Source organism: Pongo abelii, chromosome 12 (genome assembly GCF_028885655.2).
Source record: "Pongo abelii isolate AG06213 chromosome 12, NHGRI_mPonAbe1-v2.0_pri, whole genome shotgun sequence".
Classification (NCBI taxonomy): domain Eukaryota; kingdom Metazoa; phylum Chordata; class Mammalia; order Primates; family Hominidae; genus Pongo; species Pongo abelii.
This window is the reverse complement of record NC_071997.2, coordinates 75,036,862-75,054,670: the sequence shown is the minus strand read 5'-3', so window position 1 is coordinate 75,054,670 and position 17,809 is coordinate 75,036,862. Positions and strand designations below refer to the sequence as shown.

General features: G+C 36.3%; 1 long non-coding RNA gene across 1 annotated transcript in view; it reads right to left on the bottom strand.

The window, feature by feature from the left end:
• The window catches only part of LOC134759664 (uncharacterized), a 41,665-nt gene extending 29,972 nt beyond the window's left edge, over window positions 1-11,693 (bottom strand). The window contains exons 1-2 of the long non-coding RNA XR_010136215.1: window positions 11,538-11,693; window positions 10,653-10,806 (exon numbers count right to left, since the gene is read on the bottom strand). This is a non-coding gene — a long non-coding RNA (uncharacterized LOC134759664). The remainder of the gene's footprint in view (window positions 1-10,652; window positions 10,807-11,537) is intronic.
• Window positions 11,694-17,809: the final 6,116 nt, after the last annotated feature.

Here is a 17,809-nt window from a genome sequence, read left to right as displayed (position 1 = left end):
GAAAGTGAATGCATAAGTTTTACTTCCATAAAGCAGATCTATCACTCTGCAGCCAAAATCCTCTTTTGATAACTCAACTTTCAGAATTTATCTGGACAAACTGAACAGCCCTGGACAAGACCTATAGCTATTGACATCATTATTTACTAATGAATCACCCAGTGCCCATTCAGTCACCTGATAATGAAGCACACAGGTCAATAATCTTTGGATGGATGCTCTCCTCAGTCTGTCTGGGGTCTCATCCAGGCTGATTTTCTTCTTCCATCTCCACCACATAAATGTTTCTCTGCCCACTTTTGTGCTCCAATGCTCCACACGAGGCTCCCTCTTTGTGTGAATGCATTTCTGACTCTGATCAGGCTCTGATATCAAATTCTGACTAATTAAACTTGTTCTGAAGGAACTCCTCATGCTACATCCATGAAAAATCTGAGAAGGCACAAGCAAGGTGACCATATTTTAGCATGGTTATTGTTATGACATAACTTCACCTCTTCGGCCCTCACTGAGAATTTCCTAAGTAAGGTTACCTTAGAAGAAAAACATTATGAGTCTGACTGACTGATGAGGCTGCACAGTATGACAGCATCAGCTGAGAGTGAATTTTTAGAATTAGGATTTTAATGTCCTGAAAAATATCAGGGAGGAGTCCTCCCTGTGGGCATAAATCAAGTAGTAAGTCTCATTTTAATGGAAAGCAAGATAGCTTGAGTTAAGGACCTGTATTCATCAATGAACAGTGACAAAATTATTGGCTACATTGAGGGAGAACAGGATGGGGACTTGGAAGCAATGTAACCAGAAATTTGGGAAAAGGTTTTCTGAAGGGATGAGTATGGGCCCGGAGAATAGGAATATATATATCCCTTGTGAATAGTCATAAAAGGGCCTCATTTCAGATGATATTCCCTATAATCAAGAGGACATGGTGGTTTTCCGTTTATTATCTATAACCTTTAGTATCTTTACTGTCTACACCTCTTCTTGATTAAGGAGCTCGTGAATACAATGGCAATTATGGCATATCAGGTTGGACTTGCATGGGCTCAACATGTGATATGGTTTTGCTGTGTCCCCACTCCAATCTCATCTTGAATTGTGGTTCTCCTAAGCCACAGGTGTCATGGAAGAGGCCCTGTGGGAGGTAATTTATCATTGGGGTATTTACCATAATGCTGTTCTTGTGATAGTGAGTGAGTTCTCACAAGATTTGATGGTTTAATAAGGGGCTTTTTCCTCTTTTCGTGGGCATTTCTCCTTCCTGCTGCCCTGTGAAGAAGGATGTATTTGCTTCCCTTTCTGCCATGATTGTAAGTTTCATGAGGCCTCCCCGGCCATGCTGAACTGTGAGTCAATTAAACCTCTTTCCTTTATAAATTACCCAGTCTCCGGTATGACTTTATTAGCAGCATGAGAATGGTGCTAATACAGTAAATTGGTACTGGGTAGTGGGGTGCTGCTGCAAAGATACCCGAAAATGTAGAAGTGACTTTGGAACTGGGTAACAGGCAGAGATTGGAACAGTTTGGAGGGCTCAGAAGACAACAGGAAGATGTGGGAAAGTGTGGAACTTCCTAGAGACTTGTTGAATGGCTTTGACCAAAGTGCTGATAGTGATGTGGACAATGAAATCCAGGGTGAGGTGATCTCAGATGGAGATGAGGAACTTGTTGCAAACTAAAATAAAGGTGATTTTTGCTATGTTTTAACAAAGAGACTGGTGGCATATTGCCCCTGCCCTAGAAATCTTTGGTGCTTTGAACTTGAGAGACATGATTTAGGGTACTGGGTAGAAGAAATTTCTAAGCGGCAAAGCGTTCAAAATGAAGCAGATCATACAAGTTTGGAAAATTTGCAGGCTGATGATGTGATAGAAAAGAAAAACCCATATCCTGAGGAGAAATGCTAGCCAGCTGCATCATAAGTTATGAGGAGCCAAATGTTAATCACCAAGACAATGGGGAAAATGTCTCCAGGGCATGTCAGAGTCCTTCATGGGAGCCCCTCTCATCACAGGCCTGGAGGCCTAGAAGGGAAAATTGGTTGTGTGGGCCTGGCCCAGGGCCCCCCTAATGTGTGCAGCCTAGGGACTTGGTGCCCTGGATCCCAGCTGCTTCAGTTCCAGCCATGGCTAAAAGGGGCTAATGTAAGGCTCAGGCCATTGCTTCAGAGGGTACAAACCCCAAGCCCTGGTGGTTTTCACGTGGTGTTGAGACTGTGGGTGCACAGAGGTCAAGAAGTGAGGTTTGGGAACGCCTGCCTAGATTTCAGAGGATGTACAGAAATGCCTGAATGTCCAGGCAGAAGTTTGTTGCAGGGGCAGAGCCCTCCTAGAGAATCTCTGCTAGGGCATTGCAGAAGGGAAATGTGAAGTCAGAAGAGCTATATAGAGTCCCCACTGGGGCACTGCCTGGTGAAGCTGTGAGAAGAGGGTCACTATCCTCCAGATCCCAGAATGCTGGATCACTGACAGCTTGCACCATGGGCCTGGGAAAACCACAGACACTCAATGCCAGCCCATGAAAGCAGCTGGGATGGGGCTATATCCTGCAAAGCCACAGGGGCAGAGCTGTCCAAAGGCTGTGAGAGCCCAGTTCTTGCATTTGCGTAACCTGGATGTGAGACATGGAGTCAAAGGAGGTCATTTTGGAACTTTAAGGTTTAATGACTGTCCCACTGGATTTTGACTTGCATGGGGCCTGTAGCCCCTTTGTTTTAATGAATTTCTCCCATTTGGAAGGAGTGCATTTACCCAATGCCTGTACCCACATTGTATCTAGGAAGTTATTAGTTTGCTTTTGATTTTACAGGCTCATAGGCAGAGGGACTTGCCTTGTCTCAGATGAGACTTCGGACTTGGACTTTTGAGTTAATGCTGGAATGAGTTAAAATTTTGGGGGACTGTTGGAAGGGCATAATTGTGTTTTGAAATGTGAGAGCATGAGATTAGGGAGGGACCAGGGGTGGAATTATATGGTTTGGCTGTGTCTCCACCCAAATCTCTTCTTGAATTGTAGTTCCTATAATCCCCACGTGTTATGGGAGAGACAGAGTGGGAGGTAATTTAATCATGGGGGCAGTTACCCTCATGTTGTTCTCAAGATAATGAGTGAGTTCTCATGAGATCTGATGGTTTTATAAGGGACTTTTCCCCCTTTTGCTTGGCACTTCTTCCTGCTGCCTTGTGAAGAAGGACACGTTTGCTTCCCCTACTGCCATGATTGTAAGTTTCCTGAGGCCTCCCCAGCCTTGCTGAACTGTGAGTCAACTAAACCTCTTTCCTTTGTAAATTACCCAGTCTTGGGTATGTCTTTATTAATACTGTGAGAATGGACTAATATACAACATGAAACTTTCTTGTCACAGAAGTGTCCTGTTTAATGCCCCTGCTGAGACCTCAATTTGATAGAACTAGTAAATACTGACCTTGAGTTCTTCTATCATGACTCAAGAGATCACTCGATTACTAAATACCTCATAAAGCATCATTGTATCACAAAATATTTCTTCTGACCAAAGGAATTCACTTGTCAGAGAAAGAATAAGCAGGAGTTCAACATGGTATGCTTTGGTCCTATCATTCTAGGACCTAGCCTAGCCCATCTCTCTACCCCATTATCCAGAAGCCAATAATACATACTCCATTAGGGGGTCATGTCTGAGCCAATACTTTTTAAGGCTGGGACTTTGATTTGGGGTCTTACAAATGTTATCCAGAAACTTTTACTTCCAGGCATATCAAAAGGGCCCAGGATTTTAAAGTGTAGAAACATGAAGAGCAATTGTCACTATTCACATAATGATTAATTCACAAAAATTTTTGTTGTCAGTTTGTCATTTTTTTTACTTTGTGCTGTACTTATTCAAAGAAATTAATATTAAGAAAAATTCTACCACCAAACAAAGTAGGTCCACTGAATTGAAAGCTGAAATTCATGCCTTACATTTTGTGTGCTTTATGACAGTGGGTTAAACTATTAGAAAATGTTTGTGTATTGGTTTTCAGTGATTATCACTACAATCAAGATGAAATCATGTGTCTGAAGCATAATGGAGAATAAAGGGGTAGGATGGCACCCCAGGAAACTATTTGAAAGTCCATGTGCAGCGTTAAGGATAAACAAAGACTCAGATTTCTCAATCATGAAGATTTGACTCTACACTATGAACACAGAGCCCTCAAGATGGGGGTACTAGACAAATGCAAAATAAATACCAAATGGATATTTCAGGATGGTAATCATAAATACCAAATATGGCCTCTAAACATTTTCAGAAGTAAGCATTTTAGGCTAACCTTGCGCTTTTTCACTCCTTGGTGAAATTTTTAAATGTCTAGTTGTTTTAACTAGTTGCCTTATTATTTCTTCATTCATTTTCCCCCAACCTAATAGATAATATGCATATATTTATGACTAAATATTTAAAGATAAGTTAAGAATGAAAAATATGTAATATGTTTTATTCTTTTTGTTTTGTTTTGTTTTTTGTTTTTTTGAGACAGAGTCTCACTCTTGTTGTCCAGGCTGGAGTGCAATGGCACGATCTCGGCTCACTGCAACTTCCACCTCCCAGGTTCAAGTGATTCTTCTGCCTCAGCCTCCCAGGTAGCTAGGATTACAGGCATATGCCACCATGCCCAGCTAATTTTAGTATTTTTAGTAGATACAGGGTTTCACTAGGTTGGCCAGGCTGATCTCGAACTCCTGACCTAAAGATCCACCCACCTTGGCTTCCCAAAATGCTGGGATTAAAGGCATGAGCCACCATGCCCAGCCACGTTTCATTCTTAGTCTATCAGTTTAAAAATATTGTCATGGCTGCAGTAGAAGCAGAGGAAGAATGTCTATCACTCAGAGATGGAGGACATGGATTGCCTGTCTTTGCAGAGTCGAAGAGTGTTTTCTAAGATGCATACACAGTAGCTATACTGTATTACATGGGAGAAATTTCAGAAATGTTTACAGCAGAAAATGACGTGTGGCTCTTAGGCTACCAAAGGCATAGACTAGTGTTGGCATTGTTTTTTTAGCTACTTAGCATGCTGCCTTCTATTCTAACCGCACCTCAATTTTCTTTTATTGAGACAGAGTCTCCCACAGTTGTCCAGGCTGGAGTGGAGTGATACTATCTTGGCTCACTGCAACCTCTGCCTCCCGGGTTCAAGCAGTTCTCTTGCCTCAGCCTCTCAAATAGCTGGGATTACAGGCATGCACCACCTTGCCCAGCTAATTTCTCTACTTTTAGTAGAGATGGGGATTCACCATGTTGGCAAGCCTGGTCTGGAACTCCTGGCCTCAAGTAATCTGCCTGCCTCAGCCTCCCAATGTGATGGGATTTCAGGCAAGAGTCACTGCACCCAGCCTCAGTTTTCTATTATAGCATTATATCTGAACACTACAAAGTGATTCATACCAGTCAATTGTCTTTATGTAAAATGAATTTCTTTCTCATGAATTTATCTTTAAATGCGTATTTGTCGATCTTTGAATCTCCAGCACCTATTACAGTTTCTAGTATGCTGTACATACTTAAAGTTTGTTCAACTGAACTATATTTAATCATCCACATGATGACAGTTTAAATCTCTTATTTTAAAAATTAACTGTATTGTATTCAGAGAATGTGTGCTGTAATTGTTCCAAATTTTGAAAATGATAAAATTTGTTGTATCATAGAATATGAGAAATTTCTCTGAACATTTTATGTAAACTCAAAAAGAAGTTACTCTGTAGAATAGAAAATGTGTTAAGTAGCCATAATTCTACTTTATCATATATGAATATCATTAATGTCATTAAGTATTATTGTGCTTACATCATTTTTATACAATTTTCTTTGAATTTTTAATCTTTTCCGCTTTAAAATCTGTGGCTATGTTGTTCAGCACATACAACTTTTAAAATATTGTTTTCGTTATCAGTTATACATATAGGTACACCATGACTCCAAATCCCTTTATAATTTTACTTTTTTATTTGTTTTGTTTTTTTGAGACAGTCTCACTCTGTTGCCCAGGCTGAAGTGCCTGGGTTGATCTCAGCTCACTGAGATCTGCCTCTGGGTTCAAGTGATTCTCCCACATCAGCCTTCTGAGTAACTAGAATTGTAGGCACATGACACTTTGCCCAGCTAATATTTTGTATTTTTAGTAGAGATGGGTTTTCCCTGTGTTGCGCAGGCTGGTCTCAAACTCTTGCACTCAAGTGATCCACCAGCCTTGGCCTCTCAAAGTGTTGGAATTACAGGCATGAGCCACCATGCCTGACCTATAATTTTACTTTAAATTCTGTCTTACCTCACATAAAATACCAAGAGAAATGCTGTTTTGTGACCAGTCTGCAAAATTATTCTCACACTAAGTTAGTCTGTGAATCACTGAAAGTTTTGTTTCTACTGACATTATTGGAGTTGTACATTTCACTTCTAAGTTCTTAGTGAAGTCCTTCCTGAACAACTTGCTATTTGTATTACCTTCATTTTTTGAACTTTTTTGTTTTGGGGTAAGTTGTTTTATTATCCTTGCCATTTTCAACAAGTTATATTTTTCAAGTGATTTCTTTCTCACTACAGTAAGATGCCTCTCTTTCCTTAAATATTTAACTGTGCATTTATCATAAAAATCAAATTTCCATTGAATTTTAATGGTTTCTGTATGTTGCACTTGTCCCTATCTTTCTAGTTTCTCCCCCAATTTTTTTTTTAACTTTTATTTTACGTTCAGAGGTGTAAGTGCAGGTTTGTTACATAGGTAAACTTGTGTCATGGAGGTTTGTTATAGAGATTATTTCGTTACCCAGGTATTAAGCCTAATACCCATTAGTTATTTTTTCTGTTAGTCTCCTTCCTTCCACCCTCCACCCTCCACCCTCCAAGAGGCCCTAGTATGTGTTGTTCCCCTCTATGTGTCTATGTATTCTCATCATTTATCTCCCACTTATAAGTGAGAACATATGGTATTCAGTTTTCTGTTCCTGTGTTAGTTTGCTGAGGGTAACGGCCTCCAGCTCCATCCATATCCCTGCAAAGAACAAAGAACATGATCTTGTTCCTTTTTTATGGCTGCATAGTATTCCACGGTGTATATGTACCATATTTTCTTTATCCAGCCTATCATTCATGAGCATCTAGGTTGGTTCTGTGTCTTTGCTCTTGTGAATAGTGTTGCAATGAACACATTTGTGCATGTGTCTTTATGATAGAATGATTTATATTCCTTTGGGAAAATACTAAGTAGTGGGATGAATAGGTGGAATGGTATTTCTGTCTTTATGTTTTTGAGGAATTGCCACACTGTCTTCCACAATGATTGAACTATTTATACTTCCACCAACAATGTATAAGCCATCCTTTTCTCCACAACCTTGCTAGCATATGTTGTTTCTTGATTTTTTAATAATAGTCATTCTGACTGGTGTAGATGGCATCTCACTGTGGCTTTGATTTGCATTTCTCTAATGATCAGTGATGTTGAGCTTTCTTTCATATGATTATTGGCCACATGTATGTCTTCTTATGAAAAGTGTCTGTTCATTTTCTTTGCCCAAGTTTTTATGTAGCTTTTGTTTATTTTCTTGTAAATTTGTATAAGTTCTTCATAGACTTTGGATATTAGACCTTTGTCAGATGAATAGATTGCACTCAAGTGATCCACCCGCCTTGGCCTCCCAAAGTGTTGGAATTACAAGCATGAGCCACCATGCCTGGCCTATAATTTTACTTTGAATTCTGTCTTACCTCACATAAAATACCAAGAGAAATGCTGTTTTGTGACCAGTCTTTCTATGTATGTTGCCTGTTTACTCTTATGATAATTTATTTTGCTGTGCAGAAGCTCTTTAATTCATCCCATTTGTCAATTTTTGCTTTTGTAACAATTGCTTTTGGCATCTTCATCATGATATCTTTGCCCATGCCTATGTCCTGAATGGCACTGCCTGGGCTGTCTTCCCAGGTTTTTACAGCTTTAGGTTTTACATTTACATTTATATTGAGTTATTTGTGTATATTGTATAAGGACGGGGTCCAGCTTCTGTTTTCTGAATATGGCTAGCCATTTATCCCAGTACCATTTATTAAATAGGGAATTTTTTCTCCATTGCATGTTTTTGTCAGGTTTGTCAAAGATCAGATCATTGTAAGTGTGTGGTCTTATTTCTGGGTTCTCTATTCTGTTCCATTGATCTATGTGTCTGTTTTTGTACCAGTACCATGGTGTTTTGGTTACTGCAGCCCTGTAGGATAGTTTAAAATCATGGTAGAGTGATACTTCCAGCTTTGTTCTTTTGCTTAGGATTGCCCTGTCTATTCAGGCTCTTTTTGTCTTCCACATAAATTTTAAAATAGTTTTCTGCAGTTCTGTGAAGAATGTCAATGACAGTTTAATATAAATAGCATTGAATTTATAAATTGCTTTGGGTTGTATAACTGACCATTTTAATAATATCGATTCTTCCTATCCATGAGCATGGAATGTTTTTCCATTTGTTTCTGTCATCTCTGATTTATTTGAGCAGTGGTTTGTAGTTCTTCTTGTAGAGATCTTTCACCTCCCTAGTTAGCTGTATTCCTAGGTGTTTTACTCTTTTTGTGTCAGTTGAGAATGTAGTTCATTTCTGATTTGGCTCTCAGCTTTACTGTTGTTGATGTATAGGAATGCTAGTGATTTTTGCACATTGATTTTTGTGCAAAATTTTTTGATCCTGATATTTTGCTGAAGTTGTTTATAAGCTTAAGAAGCTTTGGGGCTGAGACTATGAGGTTTATTAGATATCAGATCATGTCATCTGCAAACAGAAATAGTTTTACTTCCTCTCATGCCATTTGGATGCCCTTTATTTTTTCTTTTGCCTGATTGCCCTGGTCAGAACACCCAAAACTATTTTTGAATAGGAGTGGTGAGAGATTGCATCCTTATCTTGTGCTGATTTGGGAAGGAATCCTTCCAGATTTTACCCATTCAGTATGATGTTGGCTGTGGGTTTGTGATATATGGCTCTTATTATTTTGAGGTATGTTCCTTCAATACCTAGTTTATTGGGAGTTTTTAAGATGAATGGATATTGAATTTTATCAAAAGCCTTTTCTGCATCTATTGAGATAATCATGTGGTTTTTGTCTTAGTTCTGTTTATGTGATGAATTACATTTATTGATTTGCAATGTCAGACCAACTTGCAACCCCGAGATGAAGCATACTTGATCATGGTGGATAAGCTTTTTGATGTGCTGCTGGATTCGGTTTGCCATTATTTTGCTGAGGATTTTTGCATCGATGTTCATCAAGGATATTTTGGTCTTAAATTTTCTTTTTTGTTGTATCTCTGCCAGGTTTTTATATCAGGATGATGCTGGCCTCATAGAATGAGTTATCTCCTCCCTTTCTTAAAATAACTTTACATATATTAAAATTTCATTTTGTAGAATGGAAATCTAAATTTCACCCTAACATAGTTCTCTTATTAAATTCATTTCTTTCCCTTTACCATATGGTTTATGTAGTAAAGAAAATGAGAAGTGTTACAAAGTTAATAACTAAGAAGAAAAGTGAAAAATGTAAATAAATGCTAATCTCATTTGTATAAAATTATCAGTGCTTGTCTTCTTCATCCTGTATCCTCATTTTCTTGCTTCATCCTGTGCATAGCCTATTCCTCACTTTCAGTCAATTTATGTTTTCACAGGGTTATTCATCAAATAGACAAGTTAAAACTCCGGCAAGTCCCTAGTTTCTTTCTCCTCATTATATCAAAGTACTGCTTTCCCTATTTCTCTGAACTTTTCCCTTTAGACAGCTTCGTATTTCCTATTCCCTAATGTATAGATGTAGCTATAGATATATGGAAATAGATATATTTAAACAAGTCTGACTTCAAAGGATAATGCTGATTGGTGTCACCTTTCAAAGGTTAGAGTTCCACTTGGGAAGATCCTAATTGTGGCATTCATTTGATGCATCCTGGTAGTCCAACATCTGGTCTTCCAGAAACATCAAATAATACTTTCAATAAACATTTGCTAGGGAACCTCTAATGCCAGGAAAAGTACTAAACATTGATGATAAAAGCATGGGTAGTTGAACAATTCTTCTGATTTAACAAAGAATAGTCTGATCTCCAGTGTCCAGCCAAAATGCCATTCTAAAAGGAAGGAGAAAAGACCCACAGTGATCCTTCCAAAAATATTACTAAAAGCATGGCGGGGGGAGGAGTATAAAAATAACAGCGGGCAAACAATGAAGCTAAACACGACATTAGGTTGAAATAACAATGAAATATAGAAGTAAAATTTTGCATATAAAATTTCAAATCTCAGGTAATATAAATGTCAAAGAACAAAGGAAATGCAAACATGTTCTCATTCTTCCCCTTTTCAGGGGAATAATTTTGATGCTGAATATAAATATCTACTCCTAACTATTAATGTATGCATATCTAAATATGGTAAAGAATAACACAAATAGGAAGTAAATACTTAGCAAAAATACTTGTGTTTGCTAGGTGTGTGATGACTCACGCCTATAATTTCAGCACCTTGGGAGGCTGAGGGTGGATGGCTTAAGCCCAGGAGTTTGAGGCCAGCCTGGGTAACATGACAAAACTCTTGTCTCTACAAAAGATACAAAAATTAGCCTGGCATAAAGGCACGCACCTGTCATCCCAGCTACCCAAGAGGCTGAGGTGGAAAGACTGCTTGAGGCTGAAGTGGAAAGATTGCTTGAGCCTGGGAGGTTGAGACTGCAGTGAGTAGTGATTACACCACTACATTTCAGTGAGACAGTGTCACTCAGGGTGACAGTGAGACCCTGTCAAAAAAAAAAAAAGAAAAAACTGCGTTTATAAACTTAATTTAACAAAGTATAATTAATTAAATCAAAGGCAAAAAAGATACAAAAAAGAAAAATGCAGAGCATGATAAAGAGAAAATTTATTAAGATTGTAGGCATAAGTCCAACTGTATCAATAATCAGAAAAATGTGAATGTATTAAAACAAGGAAAAAGATACATTTACACAAAACAAGATAGTTAAAATTTAGAATCAACACTTCAATGTTGAAAATTTGAAACTGGTTGAAGTGGATGATTTTTCTAGAATAAATATAAACTACTAAATTTTACTCTTAAAAATTAGAAAAACTGAAAACCTAATATATCAAAAGCTATAGTGAGAAACATTAAAAGAAAGTAAAAGTTATAATTATCACCATCATTATCATCATTATCAAGCACAGTTTGTGTGTGTGTGTGTGTGTGTGTGTGTGTGTGTGTTGAGGTAGGTGAATTCTACCTATGTTTTTCCAAATTCTGATAATTTCCATTTTAAATAACTTTTTTCTAGACTATATAACTCCACAACTCAACAAGAGAAACTAACATAAATCTGATGACAAAATTGGCAAGTAAATCTCAGAAATCAAAACCTAGAAAAATAGATGCAATAACCATAAACAAAATATTGAAAGTTGACTACACCAGAATGGAGAGGAAATAAAAAGAGTAAGTTGTGTGTGAAGATGAGATGAGTTGGGATATTACCTGTTAGAGAGTCGCCTGTCATAGAGTAGAGATTCTTCCTCCGTGAAATTCCATGCAGGTTTAGGTTTGGTTGGAGGAGAGAACTTAGAACTCAAGTGTGATGGTTTCGGGGTTTTTTTGTTTGTTGTTTGTTTGTTTTTTGTTTGTTTTTGAGATGGAGTCTCTCTCTGTTGCCCAGGCTACAGTGGAGTGGTGAGATCTTGGCTCACTGCAGCCTCTGCCTCCCGGGTTCCAGTGATTCTCCTGCCTCATCCTCCTGGGTAGCTGGGGTTACAGGTGTGCACCACCACGCCCAGCTAATTTTTGTATTTTTAGTAGAGATGGGGTTTCACCATGTTGGCCAGGCTGGTTTCAACTCATGACCTCAGGTGATCCACCTGCCTCGGTTTCCCAAAGTGCTAGGATTACAGGCGTGAGCCACTGTGCCCAACCGATGGTTTCATTTTTTAATTTCAATGATGCGGGAAAACTGTATCAATCACTTAAGAGTTGGAAGGGGACTAAATATAACACACTAGAGAAAAGTCATATAATTGCTGGGCACTATTAGGGGGTCCATGTGAGGTTATAATCGTAAGTTTAAAGTGTTATTAATATCTTTTTGTGTTTTCTGGATTTAGTAATTTTCTTTTTATATTCACAATAGTTTTCTTGACCTGGCTTATTTATTTTTAAAAATGATTGATCAAATTTTATACATGCAAGTCTTAGTTGAAAACCTGAATCAGAACATTTTTCAATGTCTTTGTTGTTATTGCTGTAAATTTATTTCAGATAATTGGTTTTCTGCTTCTTCAGAGTCATCAGCTCCCAACTCCACTTTTTAAAACATCTATGTTAATTACAAATATGCTTGCAAATATATTGATTTTCTTTTGATCATTCTAATTTTTGGAGAGCTCTAGTCTCTCCAGTGTATATTAGTAGAACTCTTTTATCACCCAGTTAATTTTCTTTATTTAAATGTAAATTGTAGTTTCACTGGGCAGAAGAATGGTGAGTGTGCCCATTAGGATTTGTTTAATTCTGAGGCTTATATATTAGAAATTTTCTGAAAGAATTGTAATAATGTGGTTCTCTTAGTTCTAGCACTCATCTATTTTATTTCTGCTTTTACATTGATGTTAATTTTCTCAGAAATCTTATAGAAAAACTACACATTTATAATTAAATCCCATCATATAAATACATAGTCCAAATAGTTTTCTATTTATAAAGGTAAGTATTGGTGGGGTAGGTTGGGGGAGATGTACCTCCAGTTCTCTCTGTGATAAAGAAGACCTATTAAATGTCAATCTCATCACACATATTCCCCATATTCCATTCATACATATCCACATATAGATATCAAACAGGGGAGCAAATAAAACTCTTTATAACCTAAGCTCAAAGCATAAGTAGGAGACAAAATAATAACAACACAAACTTTGATACACATATAAGTAGAAAGTAAACATCAAAACCCAGCAGTCTTGAGTCGTCACCAAAACAGAAAGGTAGATGAAGACTGGTAGGAGACAGTGAAGAGGAAGAGGGCATCCATCAATGATGGAACACAGAAGAAATCTTTCTCACCCAAGAAAGTGTGACATGTACGCAAATTTAAGAATATTGAAAACAAGTCTGAAACATGAATAAGACCGCTGGCAACAAGGAAATCTTTTGAGGGAGAGATGAAAACATTTCAGGAGAATATGATCCTAGGATGCTTAGTGTTTAGCAGAAAAAAAGAAGGAAACCACAGTAAGGAATCACATTCCTGTGAAAGAATAAATCCTCCCCTAACCATAAAAGGGGTCCATTTGGTATAGTGACTGCACTTCACTTAACCAACAGAAAACCACACCTCTGAATGTTAGGAAACTATTAAACCCTGATCTCACACCATTCCTTTTACTGCTGGTGCTGAAAAATATGAAATATTTAGAAAGGTACTGAACACTAGACAATATTAATAAATAGCAGTAGTAGAAGAAAATAGACCATGAAAATTAAAACATTCTTCCTCACCTTCCAACTATGAAGCAGAAAAAGCTTTAGCATGACAATCCAACCTGACCTAAATATGCTTAAACACAAACATACTGATATAAAAGGCAACACATTTCAAAAAAATTTTTAAAAATCAAGATAACAAGTGAACAAAAAAGAAAGAAATTGAGAAAAAAATAAAATTATTTCAGAAATATTTAACTTAAAAGATTCATAAGAAAGGATGAATTTAATAGAAAATACTCAAAGCAATTTAGTATATGAATCAGTAGTTAAAAGTAAAAAAATTAAATAAAAAAAGTGCCAAGAAAAAATGATATCTATAGAAAGTAGGCAAAAGTTATCCAATATATATTTAATTAGAGATACTAAATAAAAATTAATGAAATCATGGAAAATACTAATATGTAAAACTTGTAATTAAAAAATTTCAAAAATAAAAGAAACCTCCCTTGACTTTTGGAAGTTCTGTGTACTTTGGAATAACTGAAATATTTCAGCCAAGTCTGAGAATGTTTTAAGTAACAGAAGTAAAAATAAAGAAATAATTATTTTGACTCTATAGATATATAACTAACTCACTATTAGAATATGCAACAATTTCAAATCACTCAAGAAAGCTTGAACTAAAATTATTACATTTGATCAATCTGTATCATATAAAGTCTACAAAAACATAGTTTTAGACATGAAAGGACTCAGGAACACTCTACCTTGAGCCTTCCTGAGGATTTTACCAGAGGGTGAGCTTGGTCCCATCACAAGTTACCTGGAGGTACTACCAAAATAAAAAAAAAAGTTGGGCAGGGAGGCTGATAATAAATGTTAAACTCTTAGAATTTTAAAAATTAGTCTTAATCAAAGTGGACTAAATGTAAATGTTGTGTGTTTTCTGTATAAATTAGAAATAATATAGCCCCCAAAATGGGGGAGAAATAAGACAGAAAGAAGGGAAAGTAGGATGAATTAATGGATATGGCAGACAGAGTAGTATACTGGAGTGGGCTCAGATGAGTTTGCAAGAAGTGATTATGCAAATCTGAGTTTCTTTCCCTGAATGCTTTTAGTGACATCATGTTGGTAGCTTCCCATTGGTAATAGTGGGAATATTTGCGTCACTGAAATAAACACACCAGAGCTTTTTCTCTCCCGACCCCTGTGGATGGCAGTTGATAAAGATTTACCAGCATGCCACTGTGCATAGATAATAAATAGGTAATAATAAAAAAAATTTAAAATTAATAAACCAAAAAACACATTCAAGTAAAAAAAAAAGAAGAAGAAAAGATAAAAGGAAGGAAGAGGAAAAGAAGGAAGAAAAGAAACAGAGAAAGACCAAGAGAAATAGAAAAGTCATTAATATAAAGGTAATCACTAGTTAAAACTACAAATCCTCCAAATTCCAAATTAAATGTCCAATTTAGCAAAAACAGAATCAAACACAATAAATATAACAAAATCTACATAGCTGTAGTACATAAATCTTAGCCCAAACACAATGGTCACACTACAAATACAAATAGGCTTATTAAATCTTATAACAGAAAAAGGTATTCAGATCTGGATACAAAGAGAAACCCAGCTCAAGCTCCATGCCATATAATTGCTACTGTAGATAAATGAAATAAATCTATTCAAAAAGATTTTGTAAAAGGTGTGGGGGGCAGGAGATTGGGGGGCAGTGACAGAAACAGTATACCAGGAAAATGCAAACATTAGGAAAAGAGTGGTTGTGATCCTGATAACAAAGAAAGAACAATTCAAGACAAAAAGCATGAAATGAGGCAACGAATGACATTTAATAATGATTAAGACAGGAAGGGGAACATCACACTTCGGGGACTGTTGTGGGGTGGGGGGAGGGGGGAGGGATAGCATTGGGAGATATACCTAATGCTAGATGACGAGTTGGTGGGTGCAGCGCACCAGCATGGCACATGTATACATATGTAACTTACCTGCACGTTGCGCACATGTACCATAGAGACTAAAGTATAATAATAATAATAATAACAATAATAAAAAGAAAAAAAAAAAAATAAAAAAAAAATAAAAATTTTAAAAAAAGAAAAAAAAAAAAAAGACTGCAATTCATAGTGGATGTATAAGAATTACCAATATCTATGTCTATGCAACAAATAGCACAGCAAACATACAAAGAAAAAATATTTTTTAAATCAGCGATTAATAAAAACAAAACCACAAATGTTAGAGATTGCAATACATTGCTCTCAGTTCAGGAAAGGTCAAGTGACCTCAAACAATATAACAAATAAAGTAGGTCTTGAATTTTATAACTTGGTAATAAATAACATGTCGTAAACATACTCTGAACATTTGCAAAACATGACAACCTCTAAAATATCTCTATAATTTCTGGGAATAAGAGAAAATGTCAATAATATTCTCCGATCTCAAAGCAATACAAGTTGAAGAAAAATCATAAATGAAATGGCCGTTCTTTGTGTAATATTTTAAAATCATTATTAAACAATCCTTGTATAAATGATGACTAAAATAAAATGTAGAGAATTTCTTAAAAGTAGTGATCTTGAAAACCTACAAATTAGAACATTTTTGTGGTAAAACTAAAGAAGTGATCACAGGAGAATCTGTAGCCTTAAATACTTACATAAATAAAAGCTAAATAAAATAACTGAAAAAATTTTCTGCTCAAAATGTGTAATACATGAACAACCAAATAGACTACAAAAAAGGCAAAAGTTGAGATAAACGATAAATACAGGAAAGAATGAGCTAAAAACCAGAAAAAAAGAGTAGAAATACAAACATAAAGGCAAAAAGGTAGTTTTTCAGTCAATAAATAGGCAAAAAAATTAATAAATAATTCAATCAAGAAAAAAACAAAGTACAAGTATAGTAAATAACTGTAGTAAAAAGTAAGAAATAATTAAGTAAAAGTAAAGGAAATAACTATTAAAGAAAGACAATTACAAATTATTACATAAGATAGATAGATCTGTTTCACAGAAATCTATATAAGTACATTCGAAAACATAGATAAAATGAATAATCTCTTAAAAAATACAGTTGTGAAAATTAACCCCAGGAGGCAACAATGGTAGATACATGAATTTATGCATTTGTAAGTGCCCATAGAACCACATATCACAATGAATGACTAAATACCCTGAATAATCACAAAACATGAAAATATTTAAGGACACCAAAAATACCTATATAATTTCTATAAATACGAGTTAAATAACAATAACATTCTCTGATCTCAAAGCAATAACACTAAAAGTAAAAATGTAAGGAAACTAAAAACCAAAATCTAGCATCATCAACCAAGATGTCTGGGATCCCAAGAATTGAATGCAAATTGCGATAAATTAATCTAACTGTGTTACAATATGACAAATGTATTACATATTACACAAAATGAGGTGAAAGGAAAAAAGAGGCTGAATTACACAATTCTGCAAAATGATGTCTGGAAACTGTAAGGCTAAAGATCAAAGGAACCACAAATAAGCATTATTCTCTGGTTGGCAAGGTTGTTTCTCATTTGGTTATAGGTAAGCCACTATGAAATTTTTTCTGCCTACTGAGATTGAACAGTGAAATAAATGGTGAAGGGTTGGAACCATATTTCTCCATGTTGGAATAGGATATTATAGATAAGCAGATGAGAAGGCTAGAATGAATCCTGTATTAGAGTTAGAAACATCAATATGAACTTATGTTTATCTGAATGTATTCACAGAATATAGATAGAGACACCTTTATATATGTGTGTGTATACAATGGCTAGTGATCATACATTTATTAACCAAATCTGTTCCTTGAGAGGGCCTATAAACAATGACACCCTAGTTGTAAAGAACATGGCCAATGCAGAGATCTAGAAAATACCAACCTCTAACAAAAGCAAGCAGGTCTTTTTAAATACATGAATAATTTTAGGGCTGAGGCTTGAAATACACATGATGTGCTTGCAATATCTGTAATGCCGGAAAGTAAGGAAGTTCTCTAAAAACAAAAGAATGGTGAAAAGAACAGGAGATTTGGAAGGCTGAGGTGGGTGGATCACTTGAGATCAGGACTTCGAGACCAGCCTGGCCAACATGTTGAAACCCTGATCTCTACCAAGAAAACACAAAAATACAAAAATTAGCCAGGCATGGTGGCACATACCTGTAGTCCCAGCTAATAGGGAAGCTGAGACATGAGAATTGCTTGAACCTGGGAGGCAGAGGTTGCAGTGAGTTGAGATTGTGCCACTTCACTCCAGCCTGGGCAACAGAGTGAGACCA